Here is a 22,173-nt window from a genome sequence, read left to right as displayed (position 1 = left end):
CATCGCACTGCTAAGCAAAGTGTTTTGAAATCCTCAAAATCGAGAGCAACTGAGCTGCCACCACCAACTAAGGCATGTCAAAGCATTCATTTCAATGGATTATTGAGAAATACAATCATGACGGGTGTCGGTAAGCATGGTACATGATGTATAGTCATCAATCAGCTCACTGGTCACCATAGCAACACCCACCCGTAGCACGCGCTCCAGCAGGTATATTGCACTGGTCATCCCCAAAGCCAACACTTCCTTTGGCCGCCTTTCCTTCCAGTTCTCTGCTGCCAATGACTGGAACGAATTGCAAAAATCTCTGAAGCTGGAGTCTGATATCTCCCTCTCTAACTTTAAGCATCAGTTGTCAGATCAGCTTACTGATCACTGTACCTGTACACAGCCAATCTGTAAATAGCACACCCGACTACCTCATCCCCATATTATTACTTACCCTCTTGCTCTTTTGCACCCCAGTATCTCTACTTGCACATCATCACCTGCACATATATCACTCCAGTATTAATGCTAAATTGTAGTTATTTTCGCCTCTATGGCCTATTTATTGCCTACCTCCCTACTCTTCTACATTTGCACACACTGTACATAGATATGTACGTTTGTTTATGTGTAACTCTGTGTTGTTGTTTTTGTCGCACTGCTATGCTTTATCTTGGCCAAGTCGCAGATGTAAATGAGAACTTGTTCTCAACTGGCCTACCTGGTTAAACAAAGGTGAAATAAAATACATTTAAAAAAATGTGTCTCTCATACACAGTCTGTCAGCCTGCCTCCTGGTGGTTTAACAGAGAACTTCACCAGGACCTTATATTCACAAATGAGTTGATCTCTTTTTAGAACCTATTGCACTGTAAATGGGTGCTGTAAGCAATGTGCCTCTAGATCAAATGTATCTTAATGATCAAATGCTTATTCTGTGGGTCAATGCCTAGTCTAAGGCGGAATTTGTTTTGGCAAGTCTGTCCTCACATAAAGGAGAGAAGCCTAAAATGGGGCTAACCGTGCCAGTCCAGAGGTATCATGCTCTGGACTGGCACGATTCAGCTTGATCCCTGAATAATAAAAGCCTGTAATGAGTTACATGTGTTTTATTACACATGATACATGGAGGAAGAGGAGAGGAGAGAGGTGGGAGGAGAGTGGGAGAGAGGAACGAAGGGGGAAAAAAGGTTTTGACTTCCCGGTCAGAGTTTCTGTTTATCAGTTCCAATGACAGGGGATGGACTTGTTCTACTATTTCGTGTTTAGCTGTTGAGCACACTGCTAGGGTGTTTCTCAACCCTCCTCCACCGCACTCCATTCTTCCTCCACTCCTCCTCTTCCTCTTTTCTCTTTGGTTTTATCCATGGCTTAATCAACGTAGTTTGGCCTGGCGGCCAGCTGGGAGTGTTTAAGCGTGGTTCCATGTTTTAAAAAAAAGCACCATGGGGAATATGACCCCTGATTCCCGTAAACCTCCTTCTCTCCTCTCCTCTCCTACTGGTACAATAAAGTTTTTTTTTTTTTTAAAGCCAGCTGCTGCTGCATAATACGTTTTCCTAATGGAAACAATAGAATCTCTCTCTCTTGCTCTCTCTCTCTTCTCTCTCTCTCTCTCTCTCTCTCTCTCTCTCTCTCTCTCTCTCTCTCTCTCTCTCTCTCTCTCTCTCTCTCTCTACATACAAACAAAAAAACACACACACAAAGACACACGCGCATGCATGTAGAGTGCAAGTGTTCACTGTTTGACTTGCAAATGCGCAAAATGTAATTACAGTCTTATTCCAGATAAAGAAAACAGCCCCACACACCAAGAGAGCCACACGGGTAGAATAACTGCTCCCCTGTCTGTCTGTGGCCCTAGTCTAGGATGGTTATAAATCACTGGAATGCAAAATGCGGAGCTTCTGTTTTCTATGATTATTACAAATGCGTTTGCGTAGGACTTGCACTGGGTGTGGGCCACACATATTGAGAGAGGCCAGGATGGAAAATGAACAAGAACTGTTTCAGACTCTATTTGCATTTCCCAGAGGGTTAATGAGTGGAGCATCACAAACAGTTGTTTGGAGAATGGGGGGGGGGGGGGGGGGGGCATTAAAATGTAGGTTACTATCTTCCTTAAAACAGCTGTCCAGTCTAATTAATTAAACATGATAAAATACATGAATTATACATGAGGTTTCTTGTAAAGTTGGGAAATTCACAAGCTGTAGCTACAGTTCCCTAAATAAAAATGGAAGCCTGTAGAAAATAGCTACTCTGGAGCAACATAGACGGGTGTGCAAATAAAATAGTAGGCCAACGTTTTTGTTTCCTAATGGAGGTGATAATATATTATATATTTAAAGGTAGACTCAGCGAGATGAGTTGTCACGAGCAGCACCGCAGATGTTGAGATGAGCAAGATGCACGACTGCTCTCACACGGTCACACACAGAATCTGCGCATGTGCACGGGTTCGCTTCACGCTGTTCACAGTGTGACAGCGGAGACGTTGAGCCTCTCGCTTCAACGCTCTTAGTTGTTGAAAAAATGTACGCACCATGCTGTTTACTTTCTGCATCTACGTCATATCGCTGATATACCTTTCATTGAACATTTCCTGTGTAACCCTTTTTTCAACCCCCTGAAGGTTGAAAATGGCAGATTTGGGTACTGATAAATGCCTAAATTGGAACGCAGTGGCTGTACAGTAACATGCTATAAATGACCTCAGACCTCAGGCTCTGTCCTTCACAGCGCTGTATGGGTATTTACTGACAGTTGTTCTGAACTTGAGCACCACGCGCGACAAGAAGTTCCCACATCTCTCCCGCTAATTGGGAAACTTGTTCAAATATTTTGTTTACCGAGTTAGAAAAAATTAATAATCCTTAATTATGAGGATTATAAATACTGCTTTGATGTCATACAAACAAGTCAAACATCCATAAATCCAAATGTGCACTTCACATTTCCAAATCATTAAACTCATGTAATTTACAGTGTCAACGTTTATGATCCCTATGTTTGATGTACAGTTACAAGATGACATATCCTGGGTTGTTCTGAACAGAATGAGCCTATGTTTGTCTACTGTGAAGAAAAGTTGCCATGGCACACGCACCTGAATGCACTCATGACTCCTTTCTATGCGCACCAAAATTACAATCTGTTTCCCTTAATTGCATTGTGAAAGCCTAACACTGTAATATCATATTTTATAACTTAGCTAGTCATGTTGGCAATATAACAAGCTTTCAAATAATGCCCACTTAACCCAGATTGTGATTTATAATGGACCGTTTTTGGCTTGCATTACCAACAACAGTAATTGTGTGATGGTAGGAATGCAGGATTGTGTTCCGAACAAAACAACTACAAGTGTGCTTGCTTTAGTTCCTCAACGGCACAGCTAGGAGAGCTCAAAAAAGCACCTTATAGTTTCATCTTTGAGTCATAAAAGTGCATTGAAATGACTTAAGAACTGTGCACACTTTGGAGAGGTGTGTGTCCACTTGGAGACACCAGTTAGTCCTCTCATTCAAACCCTTGTAGTTTTTTTGTCTTATGTTGCACCTACAACACATTTCCCAGGAATATTCTTATCATGTTACTGAATGTATCCAGTTTATTTTCAGATTTAGTTATCAACAAATTTGGCAAGTAGAACAGTAAATGTAAAATGCACATAAAATCAACAGTGTAATGTTTGGATTCAGCACTGTGTCAGGTGAACTGTTGTGACCTCACCTTCGGTATAATTTTTTTCCCCCTTAATCTCAAAACTGTTCCCTTTCATTTGCTACCATGGTTATGCATATGCTTTTCATATTTCTTCTATAAGAAATATTTCAATTTAGCCCTATCCATATCGACCAATTCCCAGGAGTATAAAGGGTTATTGAGGACCCAGATACTGATTAAATGGGGCAGAAATTACATTTGAACCACAGGGGAGCATTGCTTCCACTCATAACCAGACTATTTTTCTATAAACCCAGCTGAACAAATGATATCTCTAATTATTGTTTGCCCTTAATCTCAGAAGTTAGATTAAGATTTTTTTCCCTCTCTCACACACACTTGAATCTCTTTCCTGCAGCAGAGATAAAGCAAGTAGCACAAAGGGTGATGTAAGGCTGAATCTTGGTCTAATAAGCTCTGTTTTTCATAAGGGACGGTGCTGAGCTTGCTGCTGTGGCACATAACCTGGCCTGCGTCCAAAATGGCACCCTATTCTCTATATAGTGCGCTTCTTGGGCCCTGGTTAAAAGTAGTGTACTAGATAGAGAATAGTGTGCTGTTTGGGATGAGAGCCTGGATTTGGGAGACAATTTCCCCCCCAACATACCAGTCAGCACATCCTCGTGGTGGAGAGAATTTAGGACATATGGTTATCCCTGCATACTTTAAAATAAGATGCTGGAATTTCACAGTCAATCAAAATTCTGTGCCTTACTTGCACCGTAATTAACTTTTTGGATATTGGACTTATTTTAGTGGGCGGTTGGGTGACTAACCCACTATAAAGTTTAATGTACCTTCAATGAGTGATATAGCTTCTAAGTATCTCCCGTCACCGAATGTCTAACATGGTGCTCAATACCCTAAACAGAATCCATCTGAGAAAATTTGCCCTCTGAGTGTTTAGTGTTCTATTGCTGTAATACAGAGTTTGTGCAATTTCAAGGATCAGCAGTTTATTGAGATGTGCGTTTATTGCTCTCACAGGCTCTCACACGCACACACTCACACACTCACATCTTCGTCGCATTAAATATTGATGTGAGAGCGATGCAAGCTTGTACAATTATAACCCATCTCACACCTTTAACATCTCAGCCTAATTGTCCATGCAAGACCCAAAGCCAAGAGCATGCCCTGGATAATACATGGTATTCTGATTCAGTGTTCAAACAGAAATTGAATCTAGAATGTATTTTTAATTCAATAGATGTCAGGTGCTATGCCCACTGTTTTCATGATACTGTATTTGCAGTGTTTACTCATCATAAATCGTTGAATCTTTTGTGATGTTTTCTTTGTAAAAAAAATAGGAACAAATGTAAATTGTGAAAAATGACTGGACACAAAGGCATGACATCATCCTACAATTGGATCTTAGTGTCTGCAAAATGGGAGAAATTGCAGTCCAAACCTCATTTACTGTATCTGCTGCATTGCTCTCACAGAAATAAGCTGCAGTGAGACCAGACTTGTAGAGCTTTTTTTTTAGGGACCCATAAATCTGATTAAACCTTGTTTTGTAGCAGACACAGAGAGCAACCAAAGCCCCAGGGTTTTTTCTCCTCGTCAAGTGCCCTCGTATACAACCTGGTCTCTATAGTAACCTGTCCAATAGACATTTTCACTCCCACTCCCACTGCCCCCACCACTATCCCCACCCCCTAATTTTGAGGGCTGCAGTCGCAAACACAACATGTCAAGTACAGTATATATTACACAATCCTCGTCATTCGTTCTTACACTAATTCTCTACGTCTTGGTGGAGGATGTGCAATAAAAAGCGAAACCCCCTGTAATCACCCTTGACTGGGATGAATTATCGTGTCTCATCATGGCTCCTCTTAGAGAATCTTTAAGCAATTACTATAGCAGCCTCCTTGGCTGTTTATAGGCCTCAGTTGCCTCACACCTCAGCCACTTTATCATCCTCCCCACTCAATCCTTTACACCTGGGATTTACTCACATAGATGACACTCATGAGGAATGGGCCACTTATTAACCATAAAAGATGTCAGAGAAAAATAATGGGTCTGGGATCATCCCTTCATCCACGGTGGCCACATGGTTAGGACTGACAATACACAGGAAATAGGCTACCAAAATAATTTTAAAAATAATAATTTCCAGCTGGTTAAAGTGGTTGTGTTGGAGAAAAAAATGCTGGTCCAACCCCATTGTTCCCATTAAAAGAGCACCGAAACATTATCTTCCCATGTATTTTCCCAAGTAAAGGGTAAAAACGAAATACATATTTTTTACTCTTATAGTACAATCTCCATCCTATATCCCCTCCCAACTCTTCACCGCAGCATCCACACAAACTGACATTTAGATGAAGGGCATCAGTATAATTGCAGACAACATTTCCCCAGGGCTGCAGCCCCGGCAACCCTGTGTACAGTATAGTATGGGGGAAGGTACACTTCTCCCTCCAGTGTGACGATATTTACAAACAAGCAATTACTGGGATTGCCATGTGGAAACTCACCACAACAACCCCTGCTGTATGTGCTGGTGTTCCTATAGGCCTACCTACACCAACCCCCTTCTTTAAAGGGGCTATTATTTTATTTAACTGTTGCCAAAATAAAAACATTTAAATAGCCATATTGTAAACAAAGTCCATCAAATATCTTGGTTAAATTGGTAGAGTATAATGGGTAATTATGAGTGTTATATCAGTTTATTGTCTTTAAAAGAAATTGCCCATCCCTTCTCTATTTCCTGAAGTCAGTTATGATATCATTCATTAGGCCAATGTCCATTCCCACCACAGCTATCATGGCAATGGGGAGAGAGAGAGAGACAGAGAGCGAGAGAGACAGATACAGAGAGAGCGAGAGAAAGAGAGAGAGTAAATTTCAGTAAGACAAAAATAATGGCGCTCCAAAAATCGTCCAGTCGCCAGGACCACAAATACAAATTCCATCTAGACACCGTTACCATAGAGCACACAAAAAACTATACATACCTCGGCCTAAACATCAGCGCCACAGGTAACTTCAACAAAGCTGTGAACGAGCTGAGACAAGGCAAGAAGGGCCTTCTATGCAATCAAAAGGAACATAACATTTGACATACCAATTAGGATCTGGCTAAAAATACTTGAATCAGTTATAGAACCCATTGCTCTTTATGGTTGTGAGGTCTGGGGTCCGCTTACCAACTAAGAATTCACAAAATCTAGACAAACACCAAATTGAGACTCTGCATGAAGAATTCTGCAAAAATATCCTCCCTGTACAACATAAAACACCAAGTAATGCATGCAGAGCAGAATTAGGCCGATACCCGCTAATTATCAAAATCCAGAAAAGAGACGTTAAATTCTACAACCACCTAAAAGGAAGCGACTCCCAAACCTTCCATAACAAAGCCATCACCTACAGAGAGATGAACCTGGAGAAGAGTCCCCTAAGCAAGCTGGTCCTGGGGTTCTGTTCACAAACACAAACAGACCCCACAGAGCTCCAGGACAGCAACACAATTAGAACCAACCAAATCATGAGGAAAACAAAAATAGAATTACTTGACACATTGGAAAGAATTAACAAAAAAAAAACAGAGCAAACTACAATGCTATTTGGCCCTAAACAGAGAGTAAACAGCGGCAGAATACCTGGCCACTGTGACTGACCCAAACTTAAGGAAAGCTTTGACTATGTACAGACTCAGTGAGCAATGCTATTTAGAAAGGCCACCGTAGTTAGACCTGGCTCTCAAGAGAAGAAGGCTATGTGCACACTGCCCACAAAATGAGGTGGAAACTGAGCTGCACTTCCTAACCTCCTGCCAAATGTATGACCATAATAGAGACACATTTTTCCCTCAGATTCCACAGATCCACAAAGAATTCGAAAACAAACCCAATTTTGATAACTCCCATATCTACTGGGTGAAATACCACAGTGTGCCATCCCAGCAGCAAGATTTGTGACCTGTTGCCACAAGAAAAGGGCAAGCAGTGAAGAACAAACACCATTGCAAATCCAACCCAAATTGATGTTTATTTATTTTCCCTTTTGTACTTTAACTATTTGCACATCGCTACAACACTGTATATAGACATAATATTGCATTTGAAATATCTTTATTCTTTTGGAACTTCTGTGAGTGTATTGTTTACTGTTAATTTTTATTGTTTATTTCACCTTTGTTAATTATCTATTTAATTTGCTTTGGCAATGTTAACATATGTTTCCCATGCCAATAAAGCCATTGAATTGAATTGAGAGAGAGAGAGAGAAAGAGCTCCACTTCAACGTTTAGTCACAGGAATGGATGTGTACATGGTATAACAAGTTGTATTGTTACAGACAACTGAGGGCCAAGTACGTGCTTGTGAATTCTATAGTTTTCAATGTCATGTTGTTTTTAAATGTATCACAAATGAAAGGACTACACCATGATACAATAGAACATGAATCATTTTCAATGACTCATTAATTTTGAGAGGACTCTACAAAATGACGAGGTAGAAAATGTTCAAGGCCTATGTATCTGAGAGAGAAATGTTATATCTGCCTATTGATTTAGTCATGTCATGAAACCTCTGGTACAAAAACAAAACGTATCATCATTATAGAAGAGAGATTATATTAAAATAACATTATTGTATTGTCACGCCCTGAAGGCGCAGCAGCGCCTCTTCAACCTCAGGAGGCTGAAGAAATTCGGCTTGTCGCCAAAAGCACTCACAAACTTCTACAGATGTACAATCGAGAGCATCCTGTCGGGCTGTATCACCGCCTGGTACGGCAACTGCTCCGCCCAGAACCGTAAGGCTCTCCAGAGGGTAGTGAGGTCTGCAGAACGCATCACCAGGGGCAAACTACCTGCCCTCCAGGTACACCGCTACACCACCCGATGTCACAGGAAGGCCATAAAGATCATCAAGGACAACAACCACCCAAGCCACTGCCTGTTCACCCCGCTATCATCAGAAGCGAGGTCAGTACAGGTGCATCAAAGCAGGGACCGAGAGACTGAAAAACAGCTTCTATCTCAAGGCCATCAGACTGTTAAACAGCCACCACTAACATTTACGGCCCTGCCAACATACTGACTCAACTCCAGCCACTTTAAAAATGGGAATTGATGGAATTATGTAAAAATGTACCACTAGCCACTTTAAGCAATGCCACTTAATACAATGTTTACATACCCTACATTACCCATCTCATATGTATATACTGTACTCTATATCATCTACTGCATCTTGCCATCTTTATGCAATACATGTACCACTAGCCACTTTAAACTATGCCACTTTATGTTTACATACCCTACCTACTCATCTCATATGTATATACCGTTCTCTATACCATCTACTGCATCTGCCATGCCGTTCTGTACACCCACTCATCCATATATCTTTATGTACATATTCTTTATCCCTTCACACTTGTGTGTGTGTGTAAGGTAGTAGCGTGGAATTGTTAGGTTAGATTACTGTGGTTATTACTGCATTGTCGAACTAGAAGCACAAGCATTTCGCTACACTCGCATTAACATCTGCTAACCATGTGTATGTGACTAATAAAATTTGATTTGATTTGATTTTGATCTGTTTCACCTGTCCTTGTGATTGTCTCCACCCCCTCCAGGTGTCGCTTATTTTCCCCAGTGTATTTATCCCTGTGTTTCCTGTTTCTCTTATATGTTTCCAAGTCAACTAGCGGTTTTCCCGTTCACCTGCATTCTCCTTTTTCTAGTCCTCCTGGTTTTGACCCTTGCTGTTTCTGGACTTTGTACCCACCTGCCTGACCATTCTGCCTGCATTGACCACGAGCCTGTCTGCCAATCTGTACCTACTGGACTCTGATCTGGTTTTGACCTTTTTGCCTGTCCACGACCATTCTCTTGCCTACCCCTTTGGATTATTAAACATTCTAAGACTCCAACCATCTGCCTCTTGGGTCTGCATTTGGGTCTTGCCTTGAGATGTGTGTGTGTGTGTGTGTGTGTGTGTGTGTGTGTGTGTGTGTGTGTGTGTGTATATATAGTTGAAGTCGGAGATTTACATACACCTTAGCCAGATACATTTATACTCAGTTTTTCACAATTCCTGACATTTAATCCCAGTAAAAATTCCCTGTTTTAGGTCAGTTAGGATCACCACTTTATTTTAAGAATGTGAAATGTCAGAATAACAGTAGTGATTTATTTCAGCTTTTATTTCTTTCATCACATTCCCAGTGGATCAAACACTCAATTTGTGTTTGGTAGCATTGCCTTTAAATTGTTTGACTTGGGTCAAATGTTTCAGGTAGCCTTCCACAAGCTTCCCACAATAAGTTGGGTGAAATTTGGCCCATTCCTCCTGACAGAACTGGTGTAACGGAGTCAGGTTTGTAGGCCTCCTTGCTCACACATTCTTTTTCAGTTCTGCCCACAAATGTTCTATAGGATTGAGGTCAGGGCTTTGTGATGGCCACTCCAATACCTTGACTTTGTTGTCCTTAAGCCATTTTGCCACAACTTTGGAAGTATGCTTGTGGTTATTGTCCATTTGGAAGACCCATTTGTGACCAAGCTTAAACTTCCCGACTGATGTTTTGAGATGTTGCTTCAATATATCCACATCATTTTCCTACCTCATGATGCCATCTATTTTGTGAAGTGCACCAGTCCCTCCTGCAGCAAAGCACCCCCACAACATGATGCTGCCACCCCCGTGCTTCACGGTTTTGATGGTGTTCATCGGTTTGCAAGCCTTCCCCTTTTTCCTCCAAACATGATGGTCATTATGGCCAAACAGTTCTATTTTTGTTTCATCAGACCATAGGACATTTCTCCAAAAAGTACGATCTATGTCCCCATGTGCAGTTGCAAACCATAGTCTGGCTTTTTTTAATGGCGGCTTTGGAGCAGTGGCTTCTTCCTTGCTGAGCGGCCTTTCAGGTTATGTCGATATAGGACTTGTTTTACTGTGGATATAGATACTTTTGTACCCGTTTCCTCCAGCATCTTTACAAGGTCCTTTGCTGTTCTGGGATTGATTTGCACTTTTCGCACCAAAGTATGTTCATCTCTAGGAGTCCTTCCTGAGCGGTATGATGGCTGCGTGGTCCCATGGTGTTTATACTTACGTACTATTGTTTGTACAGATGAACGTGGTACCTTAAGGCGTTTGAAAATTGCTCCCAAGGATGAACCAGACTTGTGGAGGTCTACAATTTGTTTTCTGAGGTTTTGTCTGATTTCTTTTGATTTTCCCATGATGTCAAGCAAAGAGACACTGAGTTTGAAGGTAGGCCTTGAAATACATCCACAGTCACACCTCCAATTGACTAAAATGATGTCAATTAGCCTATCAGAAGCTTCTAAAGCCATGACATCATTTTCTGGAATTTTCCAAGCTGTTTTAAAGGCAGAGTCAACTTAGTGTATGTAAACTTCTGACCCACTGGAATTGTGATACATTGAATTATACATGAAATCTGTCTGTAAACAATTATTGGAAAATGACTTGTGTCATGCACAAAGTATAGTTTTATAACAAGAAATTTGTGGAGTGGTTGAAAAGCTAGTTTTAATGACTCCAACCTAAGAGTATGTAAACTTACGACTTCGACTGTATATATGTATATGTGTGTGTATGTATCTATACATACAGTGGGGAGAACAAGTATTTGATACACTRCCGATTTTGCAGGTTTTCCTACTTACAAAGCATGTAGAGGTCTGTAATWTTTATCATAGGTACACTTCAACTGTGAGAGACGGAATCTAAAACAAAAATCCAGAAAATCMCATTGTATGATTTTTAAGTAATTAATTTGCATTTTATTGCATGACATAAGTATTTGATCACCTACCAACCAGTAAGAATTACGGCTCTCACAGACCTGTTCGTTTTTCTTTAAGAAGCCCTCCTGTTCTCCACTCATTACCTGTATTAACTGCACCTGTTTGTATATTTTTATGCAATCCAATGAAAATTACCTTTTCATTTTACATTTGACTCAGGATAATAACAATGCTCAGAATGCTGCATTTTAATAGAATTTTAAAAAGAGGTGTGGGAAATATTAAAGGCCCAGTGCAGTCAAAAACGTGATTTGCTGTGTTTAATATACAGTATATTTCCACACCATCAGGTTGGAATATTACTGTGAAATTGTAAAAATGTTGATAATGCCCTTTTGGTGTAAGAGCTGTTTGAAAAGACTGTCTGAAATTTCAGCCTGTTTTGATGGGATGGAGTTTAGGTCTGCCTGGTGAAATCACCAGGCGGTAATTTAGGTAATAGACCAATAAGAGTTCAAAACCTCTGCCAACAGCTACAGTAGTTTTCATTATTTTTTATTTGTATTTTTTGGGGGCTAACGGGGCTATCTGCATTGTGTCCCACCACCCACCACCCCCTCTTTTACGCTACCGCTACTCTCTGTTCCTCATATATGCATAGTCACTTGAACCATATCTACATGTACATACTACCTCAATCAGCCTGACTAACCGGTGTCTGTGTGTAGCCTCGCTACTTTTATAGCCTCGCTACTGTATATAGCCTGTCCTTTTACTGTTGTTTTATTTCTTTACTTACCTATTGTTCACCTAATACCTTTTTTGCACTATTGGTTAGAGCCTGTAAGTAAGCATTTCACTGTAAGGTCTACACCTGTTGTATTCGGCGCATGTGACAAATAAACTTTGATTTGATTTGAAATACAGCTCATTATGTGAAAACCCCAGAGCAGCCCACGACATTGTCTCCAATCCCTTTGCTACATAAACAAACAGGATCATTGAGGCACACACACAACAGCAAGGGTGGGCACTTTGAGGATCCTGTCTCTTTCTTCTGTGTGTGAAAGTGGGTTAGATTAGAATTTGTTGGGCTGGAGACTGAGGAGAGTGTGGACAGGAGATAAGACAGAGAAAGGCCAGGCTTGCTGGTTTTGATGGACAGTCACTCTGAAAAGAAGATGCCGAGAGGTAGCCAATAAGAGCGCTCGGCTGAGCAAATATCCCTAAATCTGACCACAGACTGTTATAAAAGGAAACAAAAGGAGTCCTCTTTGGGGAAAAGTCAAGTTATTCACAGATGTCAGTTAGGGTGTGAGTGTTTGAGAATCAAACCATGTGAATTAAACCAAGAATGGACTCTGCAGCATTGACCTTAGCTAGCCTTGTCACACTTACCAAGCTTGAAAGCAAAGACTACTAGATTAGTAGAGCCCAAAGAATGCTATGCTACCTGAAAAGTGCTCTGTCCAACAAATCAGATATACCCCATCTTCCTCTAAAGACACAAGCGGGCAAGTGCCTGAAACACTGTGATTCGGCAGACTTGTCCCTGAGTGCTAAAGCGCCTCATGCAATTTGCAAACGCTACTAAAAATGTTTTCAGGAGCTACAGAACTCACAGATAACATATTGAGTGATGAGTTACTGTACGAAAGCAATGATACACAATATATACTGAACAACAATATAAAACGCAACATGTAACAATTTCAACGATTTGAAACTGCAACATAGTTACAGTTCATATAAGGAAATCAGTCAATTTCAATAAATAAATTAGGCAATAATCTATGGATTTCACATGACTGAGAATCCAGATATGCATCAGTTGGTCACAGATACCTTTAAAAAAAGGTAGGGGCGTGGATCAGAAAACCACTCAGTATCTGGTGTGACCACCATTTGCCTCATGCAGTGCAACACATCTTCTTCGCACAGAGTTGATCCAGCTTTTGATTGTAGCCTGTGGAATGTTGTCCCGCTCTTCAATGGCTGTGCGAAGTTGCTGAATATCAGCGGGAGCAAGAACATGCTGATGTACACGTCGATCCAGATTATGGAAGAACTGGGACACATTCAGCTTCCAGGGATTGTGTACAGAACCTTGTGACATGGGGCCGTGCATTATCATGCTGAAACATGAGGTGATGGCGGCAGATGAATGGCATGACAATGGGCCCCAGGATCTCTTCAAGGTATCTCTGTGCATTCAAATTGCCATCGATAAATGCAATTGTATTTGTTGTCAATAGCTTATGCCTGCCCATACCATAACTCCACCACCACCATGGGGCACTATATTCACAATGTTGACATCAGCAAACAGCTCGCCCACACCACGCCATGCACGCTGTCTGACATCTGCCAGGTACAGTTGACACCGGGATTCATCCGTGAAGAGCACACTTGTCCAGCGTGCCAGTGGCCATCAAAGGTGAGTATTTGCCCACTGAAGTTGGTTACAACGCTGAACTGCAGTCAGGTCAAGACCCTGTTGAGGAGGACAAACACGCAGATGAGCTTCCCTGAGACGGTTTCTGACAGTTTGTGCAGAAACTCTTTGGTTGTGCAAACCCATATTTTCATCAGTTGTCCGGGTGGCAGGTCTCAGATGATCCAGCAGTTGATGAAGCCTGACGTGGAGGTCCTGGGCCGGCGTGGTTACACGTGGTTGTCACGTTCCTGACCTGTTTTCTGTTTAGTTTTGTGTGTTAGTTGGTCAGGACGTGAGTTTGGGTGGGCATTCTATGTTATCTGTTTCTATGTTGGTTTAGGGTTGCCTGGTATGGCTCTTAATTAGAGGCAGGTGTTTTGCGTTCCTCTGATTAAGAGTCATATTTAGGTAGGCTGTTCACAGTGTTTGTTTGTGGGTGGTTGTCTTCCGTGTCTGTGTAATTGTTTGCACCATACGGGACTGTGTACGGTTTGTTCGGTTTGTGTAGTCTATGTCCTATTTCGTGCGTTCTTCTTGTTTTATGTGAGTACGTCGTATAGGTTTGTCTACACCGTTTGTTGTTTTGTTAGTTTATTCAAGTTCGTGTTTTTTTGTTTAATAAATTATGTGTTCAAACTCCGCTGCGCCTTGGTTCGATCACTACTCCTCCTCTTCTTATGAAGAGAGAGAGGACCGCCGTTACAGTGGTCTAAGGTTGTGAGGCCGATTGGACGTACTGCCATCTTCTCAAAAAACGTAATTGGCTTATGGTAGAGAAATTAACATTAAATTCTCTGGCAAAAGCTCTGGTGGACCTTCCTGCAGTCAGCATGCCAATTGCACTCTCCCTCAAAACTTGAGACATCTGTGGCATTGTGTTTTGTAACAAAACTGCACATGTTAGTGGCCTTTTATTGTCCCCAGCACAAGGTGCACCTGTGTAATGATCATGCTGTTTATTCAGCTTCTTGATATGCCACACCTGTCAGGTGGGTAGATTATCTCGCCGAAGGAGAAATGCTCACTAACAGGGCTGTAAACAAATTTGTGCACAAAATGTGATAGAAATACGCTTTTTGTGCATATGGAAAATGTCTGGGATATTTTATTTCAGCTCATGAAACATGGGACTAACACTATTTTTGTTCAATATACAGTACGTGTATCATTTGCCCCTAGAAGAAGGATTTGCGAGCCATCCTTTTGTTGAAAACCATTCAATATGTCCTCTCTCAGGGATCTGGATGACTGACAGTTTAAGTGGATAACAAATGGAGTGATCATCCCCTGCAGTCAAAACAGCCAAACCTGATTTATAAAGTTAATTAGACGAGAGCATAGATTCATGTCTCTTATAAAAACGTTGGTTTAGGTTGCTGAGAGCTAACGTGACCAATCCTGTTCCTGGATGCTTTCCATCTCCTCTATGTTTCTCCATCCATTCTCCATCCATTAATCAGCCATCATAATTTAATTTGTCATTACCTGGACAATTGGGGTGAGTGACTTCCGAACCAATCAATCAAATCAATTTGTGTAGCTCTTTTTTAGAAAGTCATTCATCACGTGAGGCTAAACAAAATCCTACAACCCAAACGCAAAAGAGCAACAGTGGCAAATATCCTGACAAGACTGACAGATAGAGAGCATAGCTCATTCTATCTGGTCGGCACAATGCATGAGTTTGCTTGACCATCACAGTCATGCCCAATCTATTGTGTCAAAAAGGATTTTGTCCCTCAAATGCTAACTTTAATAAACCAACCCAATGCTTGGATGACTGGATCATGAATGTGAAGATGACCATGGCTCACTTGATCAAGGCTCAGGCTGGCAGGTTTGATGCAGAATAGATACAGTCTTACTCTGCCCCCATAGGGCTCTGGTCAAAAGCAGTGCACTATAGGCTGTAGGGAAAAGGGTGCCATTTGGGAATCAGACTTACTCTGTGTGGACCTGCCCAGTGCCTGGGGGATGCTAGAGGCATATTACCTCTGCGCTGATCAATTTTATTCATGCCCTGACGGTTGAATGAGTGGTTGCCTGGTATTGATCGGTGCAATCCAGATGCACTTTTATTGCACCTCAAGATCTTTCATGTGCAAGGGCAAATACAATTACAATTGGTTAATGCATTTGCGTGCCCATCGTAAATACCCAAAGTGCTTCCTGCGGCATCAAAAAGTCTCCAATATAAATCTCCAATATAATCCTAATCGCGTTACATTGACCACAATGTCAAATAAATCAGATGTTACCGGGGCCTGATCTGGAGTGGTAGCTGTCACAAGGCACACAGGTCCAAAGGAAACGCACGAGTCACTGCAGACCATATCAATATGTTGTTACGGTATTAGTTGCAGGGGCCCTTCAGATCAGTAGGCTATGCATAAAACATGACGAGGAGTCTTGCGAAGTCTTAAGCTACAAAGCATTGGGCACGCGAGTGCATTAACCAATTGTAACAGCATTTGCCCTTGCACATGAAAGCTCTTGAAGCGCAATGAAAGGGCTTCTGGATTGCACCGATCAATATCAGATAATGGCGCCGGTAGAGGATGGCTGCCATTTTATTGGCTCTTAACCAACCGTTCTATTTTCTTTGTTTATTCTTATTTTTTGTATCTTATTTTGTACATAATGTTGCTGCTACCATCTCTTATGACCGAAAAGAGCTTCTGCACACCAGAACAGTGATTACACACCTTGAATTGGACTAATCATTTTCTTTAATGAGTCGGATGAGAGGGATTTACTCCAGACACCCGACGAGGCCCTCATCCCCGTCATTCGCAGGAGAAAGAGATGGAGATATCGCGGAAGGAGATCGGGGTGCCTTGTGAGGATCAGGTGACGAGTGGCTAATCTGTCGTTGCCATCCGTACTATTGGCCAAGGTACAATCGCTGGATAATAAATGGGATGAACTAAAAGCACGTATATCCTACCAACGGGACATTAAAAACTGTAATATCTTATGTTTCACAGAGTCGTGGCTGAACGACGACATGAATAACATACAGCTGGCAGGTTATACACTGTATCGGCAGGATCGAACAGCAGCCTCTGGTAAGACAAGGAGTGGAGGTCTATGTATATTTGTAAACAACAGCTGGTGCACGATATCTAAGGAAGTCTTGAGGTTTTGCTCGCCTGAGGTAGAGTATCTCATGATAAGCTGTAGACTACACTGTCTACCTAGAGAATTTTTATCTGTATTTTTCATAGCTGTCTACATACCACCACAGACTGATGCTGGCACTAAGACCACACTCAATGAGCTGTATTCCGCAAACAGGAAAACGCTCATCCAGAGGCAGCACTCCTAGTGGCCGGGGACTTTAATGCAGGGAAACTTAAATCCGTTTTACTTCATTTCTATCAGCATGTTAAATGTACAACCAGAGGGAAAAAACTCTATACCACCTTTACTCCACACATAGAGACGCGTACAAAGCTCTCCCTCGCACTCCATTTGGCAAATCAGACCATAATTCTATCCTCCTGATTCCTGCTTACAAGCAAAAATTAAATCAGGAAGCAGCAGTGACTTGGTCAATAAAAAGTGGTCAGATAAGGGCCTCCCGGGTTGCGCAGTGGTCTAGGGCACTGCATCGCAGCACTAGCTGTGCCACCAGAGACTCTGGGTTTGCGCCCAGGCTCTGTCGCAGCCGGCCGTGACCGGGAGGTCTGTGGGGCGACGCACAATTAGCCTAGCGTCGTCCGGGTTAGGGAGGGTTTGGCCGGTAGGGATATCCTTGTCTCATCGCGCACCAGCGACTCCTGTGGCGGGCCGGGCGCAGTGCATGCTAACCAAGGTCGCCAGGTGCACGGTGTTTCCTCCGACACATTGGTGCGGCTGGCTTCCGGGTTGGATGCGCGCTGTGTTAAGAAGCAGTGCGGCTTGGTTGGGGTGTGTTTCGGAGGATGCATGGCTTTCGACCTTCGTCTCTCCCGAGCCCGTACGGGAGTTGTAGCGATGAGACAAGATAGTAACTACTAACAATTGGATACCACGAAATTGGGGAGAAAAAGAGGGTAAAAAAAAAGAATAATTTTTAAAAAGTGGTCAGATAAAGCAGATGCTAAACTACAAGACTGTTTTGCTAGCACAGACTGGAATATGTTCCTGGGATTCTTCCGATGGCATTGAGGAGTACACCACATCAGTCACTGGCTTCATCAATAAGTGCATCGATGACATCGCCCCCACAGTGACTGTACGTACATACCCCAACCAGAAGCCATGGATTACAGGCAACATCCGCACTGAGCTAAAGGGTAGAGCTGCCGCTTTCAAGGAGCGGGACTCTAACCCGGGAGCTTATAAGAAATCCCGCTATAACCTCCGACAAACCATCAAACAGGCAAAGCGTCAATACAGGAGGACTAAGATCGAATCGTACTACAACGGCTCCGATGCTCGTCGGATGTGGCAGGGCTTGCAAACTGTTACAGACTACAAAGGGAAGCACACTCAAGAGCTGCCCAGTGACACAAGCATACCAAACAAGCTAAATTACTTTTATGCTCGCTTCAAGGGAAGTAACACTGAAACATGCAAGAGAGCGTCAGCTGTTCCAGATGACTGTGTGATCGCGCTCTCCGTAGCCGATGTGAGTAAGACCTTTAAACAGGTCAACATACACAAGGCTGCAGGACCAGACGGATAACAAGGACGTGTACTCCGAGCATACGCTGACCAACTGGCAAGTGTCTTCACTGATATTTTCAACCTCTCCCTGTCTGAGTCTGTAATACCAACATGTTTTAAGCAAACCACCATAGTCCCTGTGCCCAAGAACACTAAAGTAATCTGCCTGAACGACTACCGAGCCGTAGCACTCACGTCTGTAGCCATGAAGTGCTTTGAAAGGCTGGTCATGGCTCACATCAACACCATTATCCCAGAAACCCTAGACCCACTCCAATTTGCATACTGCCACAACAGATCCACAGATGATGCAATCTCTATTGCACTTCACACTGCCCTTTCACACCTGGACAAAAGGAACACCTATGTGAGAATGCTATTCATTGACTACAGCGTTCAATACCATAGTGCCCTCAAAGCTCATCACTAAGCTAAGGAACCCTGGGACTGAACACCTCCCTCTGCAACTAGATCTTGGATTTCCTGACGGGCCACCCCAAGGTGGTAAAGGTAGGTAACAACACATCCGCCACACTGATCCTCAACACCGGGGCCACTCAGGGGTGCGTGCTCAGTACCCTCCTGTACTCTCTGTCACTCATGACTGCACGGCCAGGCACGACTCCAACACCGTCATTAAGTTTGCCGATGATACAACAGTGGTAGGCCTGATCACCGACAAAGACGAGACAGCCTATAGGGAGGAGGTCAGAGACCTGACCGTGTGTTGCAAGGGCACCAACCTCTCCCTCAACGTGATCAAGACAAAGGAGATGATTGTGGACTACAAAGGAGGACCGAGCACTCCCCCATTCTCATCGACGGGGGGGTAGTTGAGCAGGTTGAGAGCTTCAAGTTCCTTGGCGTCCACACCACCAACAAACTAACATTGTCCAAGCACACCAAGACAGTCGTGAAGAGAGCACAACAAAACCTATTCTACCCCCAAGCCATAAGACTCCTGAACATCTAATCAAATTGCTACCCAGACTATTTGTTTTGCCCCACCCCCTCTTTTTCGCTGCTGCTACTCTCTGTTTATTATATGTGCATAGTCTCTTTAATAACTCTACCTACATGTACATATTACCTCAATTACCTCGACTAACCGGTGCCCCCGCACATTGACTCTGTACCGGTACCCCATGTATATAGCCTCGCTACTGTTATTTTACTGCTGCTCTTTAATTATTTGTTACGTTTGTTTCTTCCTTTTTTGGGGGTATTTTTCTTAAAACGGCATTGTTGGTTAAGGGCTTGTAAGTAAGCATTTCACTGTAAGGTCTACACCTGTTGTATTCGGAGCATGTGACAAATACAATTTGATTTGATTTGATTTTGATTGTATAGACCATTCCCTATGCTTTTTGTCTGTCTCTTCCTTGAAGTGTTCCTTTTGTCCATGAAGCACTCTCTGTTCTGAGAGGATGGCTACTGTTATATCACTTCCTGAAATGGTATTGGTTTATCTCTCTGTGTTCTTTGTGTTAGATCCCATTCTTCCACGATGTGTGTCCAGGAAACAACAGGCCGATATGCTCGTGGCAATTTTAGGGTTGAATAAGGGAACACAGTCTGCATTAGCTATGCTAGTTATTGAACCAACCCTAATCTTATCTCTACCCGCCTGCCCTCAGCTTCCCATTGCAGTGATACACTTCCCTTAGAACTGACCTCCCTCCTCACACCAATATCCACCCATTTTAGCTCTTGAAGCTTAAAGTGACAGTAACGCGATTGTAGTCCTAGGTATTATAAATGTCTTGAGTATTGCGTAAGCCACCACCCGGGTATGTATCATTGACTGTTATTTATACTGGCAAAGTTGAAACCGAACATGGCCAATTGGTTTTAACTGTTATAACGGAAAGAAGATAATTGTATATTTTTTATAGTGTTGTCTGTTCCAATGCATTGCTCATGACCCAGCTCAATAGGTGGCCTTTCAGAAACCTGTGTCTTATGTACTGGTTGAGGTATTCCCCCTCATTAAACGGGAACTGTCATAGTCTGGTAGTTGAGCCATTTTATGTAACCCTAGTCGACAGGTGTTACATAAACCTTGCCAGAAATCGGACATCACACGCTTCCCTTTAGATGGCTTAATCCGTAAACCTATCATAAGACACCATGCTGATTATAAGCCACACTATTGGACAATTACATGGCCCTGACTGATCTATGGCTTCTGCCATCAGTGATGATAGAGGTGGACAGGAGGTCATGACTTTGGTTATTTGTTGACAACCTCCCATTGATTGATCTGAGCGGAAAACGTTCTTGATCAAGGAGCAACATTTTGATCAGCATAATAGTGTCTTAATCAATGTGTAAAACATCAGGTGCGTGAACTACACCAGGTGTGTGCAGACAGTCAACCAGATGCAGAAAGTCATCTTGACAGCATAAAGAAAAACACAACTCAACACGACACTGTCAGTTCATTTAGATGTACTGTTATCTAAGATTTAGACTTACTGTTAGAGCAGGATAATAATCCTGCTGCAACAGGAAATGTGGATTATAATGAATGGACATTTTTGTAGGGATTGATACATTTTTATTAAGGGAAAATAAAGTCTGACATTTCAAAGTGGAAATTAGAAACTTCAGAAGCCTTTTTAGACCTCAAATACACTGCAAGTTTTACATTTCCTGCATTGCAGAAAAGTTATCCTGCAACAGGGTGATCAAATTAAGATCCTACATCTGTATATATAATCCCATAATCGTTCTTCCACTAAAAGACAGATCAGCAGCTGCTTCTAGCTACACCCAGAGTGTGTAAACACTAAACAGAACCACGGCCCAACAGCCATGTTAGCCAGTCAGGTCACCACCATGAGACCCCGGTCAGCAACATGTCACAGGGTCATCATTATTCATCACACAGTGGAGCCTGAGTGGTGCTGATTGCCAGTGCTGTGATGCTGTGATTGCACCAGTGAGCAGGGTCGGAGCCTCCACAGCTGATGACAGCCAGATAAACACTCACAGACTCYTGCATGTAGAGTTGCTGCATTCACTGAGAATGTGAATTTTGAATGTGGGTTTGTGTGTTTGCGATAGTGTTTGCACAGCACATAGATCCCACTGTGGCTGAGGTGTTAATCTGGAGGTTCATTGATGAGTGGGTTGGAGCCAGACCCATGCCGACTGACTGCAGTGCTGTGATTGTGAATGAACTCGACACACACACATGAAATGCAATCGTCTCGCTCTAAGCAGCCCTTGAGCAGCAATGTAGCAATTGCTCATCAGACTGCAATATGTTTAATGCCCTTGAAGGGTAATGGATTGAGACACAGTTCAATACAGTGAGATCAATACAAACACAGTACGTAAGATGATACCATATGGACTTCTCACAGTACACTACACCAATAATGCTTTGCTTACAGATGTTTTAAAGCAAAACATCAAAGGGTTTGAAAAGGAACACAGAAAAATGTATTTCTTACTGTTTCTTTGTCACATTTGAAGTATGAAGATAAAACATTTTTTTTCCCTTGACTCTCGCAGGGGCACAACAGGGGAACAACAGGGGCACAACAGGGGAACAACAGGGGCACAACAGGGGCAACACACAACAAGGGGCAACAGTGAG

The 22,173-nt window shown here is 42.5% G+C and overlaps 1 protein-coding gene across 1 annotated transcript in view; it reads right to left on the bottom strand.

The window, feature by feature from the left end:
• Nucleotides 1–22,173, bottom strand: part of syt6b (synaptotagmin VIb) — a 44,107-nt gene that overhangs the window by 4,335 nt on the left and 17,599 nt on the right. The window lies entirely within an intron of this gene.

The sequence above is a fragment of the Salvelinus sp. IW2-2015 genome, linkage group LG1, assembly GCF_002910315.2.
Source record: "Salvelinus sp. IW2-2015 linkage group LG1, ASM291031v2, whole genome shotgun sequence".
In the NCBI taxonomy this organism is placed as follows: Eukaryota; Metazoa; Chordata; class Actinopteri; order Salmoniformes; family Salmonidae; genus Salvelinus; species Salvelinus sp. IW2-2015.
This window is presented reverse-complemented; position numbering and strand designations above follow the sequence as displayed.